Source organism: Octopus bimaculoides, chromosome 16 (genome assembly GCF_001194135.2).
Source record: "Octopus bimaculoides isolate UCB-OBI-ISO-001 chromosome 16, ASM119413v2, whole genome shotgun sequence".
Classification (NCBI taxonomy): Eukaryota; Metazoa; Mollusca; class Cephalopoda; order Octopoda; family Octopodidae; genus Octopus; species Octopus bimaculoides.
The window spans coordinates 2994582-2998804 of NC_068996.1; positions in this window are offsets into that span (position 1 = coordinate 2994582).

Below are 4223 nucleotides of genomic sequence, written 5' to 3' on the forward strand. Positions count from 1 at the left end.
TATATGTAATACTTCGGAAGATTTGTATGTATGTGTAAGAGAGAAATCTAAATATTATAATCGTTCGCATTTCTTTATTAACATTTACATATTTTGTTTCACAGTTCGCACTCTCTCTCACACACACACATACACACACACGCACACACACACGCACACACACACACACACGCACACACACAAACTCATACACGCATATATACATAAAGAGATCTTTACTCACACATTCGCAACGGACACGCCCCACAGAGAGAGAGAGAGAGAGAGAGAGAGAGAGAGAAAGAAATTTGATCTAAATATGATTTACCATTATTTTCTTCTATGTGGACATATATTGAATTACAAAACAAGGAAGTAAAGTGAAGAGAAAGAGAGAGAGAGAGTGAGTGAGTGAGTGAGTGAGAAAGAAAGAGAGTAAATTCCAACAGTATAAAATTCTTTTAAAAAAAGAGAAAGGGGGAGTGAGAGAGCGAGAGAAGACACTTTTCTTGTAATATCAAACACGCACACAAAAATGTTTTACATATATGTACATAATTAAAAAAAAGACCATCTATAATTAATCAATCGCATTACTGGATTTTATCTTCGATTGGAACCAATATTCGCCTGCCAATAGGAATTACTCTAAATACCAAAAGACATTCGGAATTTGTATTACCCGACCTGAAGAGTTGACCGAGTGTATACATACATACATATATACATACATATGCATATGCACACACTCACATATATATCGATGTGTGTGCGCGTATGTGTGTGTGTGTGTTTCTCTAGAATTTATACGTCTTTTGTACGTGTTGTTTTTCTGCACAGCTAGAACTCATGGATCGTTCCATCTTCCACAGTGAGTAGACTTGTCAGTAGTAGTGGTAGTGGTTGCAGCAGCCATTTACTACGAGTTGTAGTAGTGGTGGTGGTATAGGTGATGGTAATGTTGTTGTTGGTGGTGATGATGACGACGACGATGATGATGATGATGAGGGGAAAGGAAACTGCACTAATGTTTATGATGGCGGTGGCAGTAGTGTTTGTGGTGTTGGTCACAGCTACGGTTGTAGTTGGTGACAATGGTGGAGAGGATGGTGATGATAACGATAATGATAGCAATAATAACAGTAATAATAATAATAATGGTGACACGGAGGATATTGATAAGCTTGGCGGTAGAGCTGGTGGGGGATGGTGGTGATGGCGGTGGTGGCGGCGGCGGCCGCGATATCAAAACTGATTGAAATTCGTACGAACGATGCTTGTGGTGTTACACGAAATGGTTACTATGGCAAAAGCAGCAACAACATTAAAAAAGAAGACAAAACAAATACAAAACAAAAACACTACAACATACACCGATGACAATAACAACAACAGCAACAACAGTTACGACACAACGATTAAGTCGGAATGAGTGAGAGATTGAGAATGGTTTTACGCACGTGTCTCAGAATTTAAACATGTGGGTGCAGTTAGATAAATTCCTTGTGTGAAACGTAAATAGAAACAGGTAAAAACGTTTTAAGTGTAGATTAAGGCATTTTCACTCAGGATTTATACACATAACCTATGAGATATGCCAATCGATCTTACTTATTAAGCAGGTATAACTGTTTTAAGTATGAAACTATCGCATATTTCAACGTACTTTAATACCTACCTACCTACCGACATACATACATACATACATACATACATATATACACACGCAAACACATTCATGGCGTTTAAAAATGCACATCACGCACCCAAACACACTCACACGTGCACACATATGAACACACACATATACGAAGATATCTATCTATATCTATCTATCTATCTATCTATTTATGAGTGTTTTTTTTAAGCCGTGTTTTACTATTTTACTAGCCTCATTGACTGGACTTATAACCATGCTGGACACCAAACATATGTATGTATGTATGTATGTATGTATGTATGTATGTATGTATGTATGTATGTATGTATGCATGCATGCATGCATGTATGTATGTATGTATGCATATATATATATATAAACATATAGACATATATATATGTATGTTTATATCTACACACACACACACACACACACACACATATATACATACACACATGCGTATCGGTATGTATATATACATATAGATATATGCATATACATACGAACATACATACATGCATACATGCATATATGCATACATACATACATGCATGCATACATACATACATACATACATACATACATACATACATACATACATACATACACACATATGTGCCTGACGATTAGCGTATATTCGCTTTTAAAGTAATGTTAAATATAAAGAAGTTAATTTAAAAAGAAACGTAATCGTTGAAAACGATGATTATAGTAGTAGTAATAACAGCATTATTATTATTATTATCATTATTATTATTATTATTATTATTATTATTATTATTATTATTATTACCACTATTATTATTATTATTATAGATTCAATTATTCCCATTTAAGCAATTTCTTTTAATGTATAACAGAAAATGCTTGTAGCGTTTGATGACAAGTATGATAAAAACAACTGTAAAGTCGACGGTAGCAATGATGATGATGATGATAATAATGATGATGAGGATGATTTATGATGATGATGATGATGATGTGATTTTAATGATATACATCCGAAGATATTTGATACTTAGTATTGGCAGTGATAATAAAAGACAGAAAATGCTAAGCAAAGCAAAATATGTAGATTGTAAAAGTTTAGAACAGTGTTAAATGTAAACAAAGCAAATGAGTTATTTTCTGATACATAGATATAAACATATACGTACATATGTATTCATTTATATCTATGTCTATATCAATATTGTGGCACTCCGTCGGTTACGACGACCAGGGTTCCAGTTGATCCGATCAACGGAACAGCCTGCTCGTGAAATTAACGTGCAAGTGGCTGAGCACTCCACAGACACGTGTACCCTTAATGTATTTCTCGGGGAGATTCAGTGTGACACAGAGTATGACAAGGTTGACCTCTTTGAAATACAGGTACAACAGAAACAGGAAGAAAGAGTGAGAGAAAGAGTACAGCAGGGTTCGCCACCATCCCCTGCCAGAACCTCGTAGAACTTTGGGTATTTTCGCTCAATAAACACTCACAACGCCCGGTTTGAGAATCGAAACGCCGATCCTACGATCGCGAGTCCGCTGCCCTAACCACTGGGCCATTGCGCTTCCACACTGTATTTATATATATATATATATGTGTGTGTGTGTGTGTGTGTATGTACTTGTACATGTATACGCACAGTGCCGGGTTTACCATTGTGCTTAGGTGTGCTTAAGCACAGCACTCCTGGTCAATGGGTCCCTGTCCAAGTAAGGGCCATCATAGCTTAACTACTAAATGGTCTCATTTGTCCTAAATCCGGCGCTGGTATACACATATACATGTACGCACCACAGACACACACACATATATAGACTTATTACACGCACGCACACACGCACACACACTTTGAGTCACCGATATTATTCAAGCATTTATTATACACACGAATATAAATGTACCTGTATGAATGGGAGATAGAGAGAGAGAGAGAGGTAGTACGAGTGTGCATGTGAGCGCGCGAGCGTGTCTGTGTGTGTAAAATGGGTCTCCGTCAGTTTCTATGACGAGTATTTCGGTTTGTCGGTCAACTGAATTGCCTACGTGTAATGTGACGGTTAACGTTATCCGCAGGCAGAAACGGATAAGTGATGTGTGACTTTCTTTGAATCAGAAGTTCAGATCAATTTACATTTATTTAGTCTTACGCAAAAGGCACGAAGTCGGCTCGAGGAAATAATGGTAAATTACACCTGTCCACTCACTAATAACTCGGTGTGAGATTGAACCCACGACATCTGGATTTCGAAGTACAATTTATCACTTGTAGTGTATCTTCATATGCAGTTTCACACGAACACACACACAAATACAGTCATACGCATATGCATGTACGGTCGGAATCAAATATGTATATGTATTATATGTGTGTGTGTGTGTGTGTGTGTGTGTGTGCGCGCGCGCATTATGTATGGCACACACGTAAACAAGTATGTAAACGTGCACTTGTGTTCGTACGAGTATGTATATGTGTCTGTAAGCATATACATTAATATGTATGTAGTATATATATATATATATGTACACACATAGACACGCACAAATGCATACACACATATACTTGTGTTTATATATAGATGTATATATATA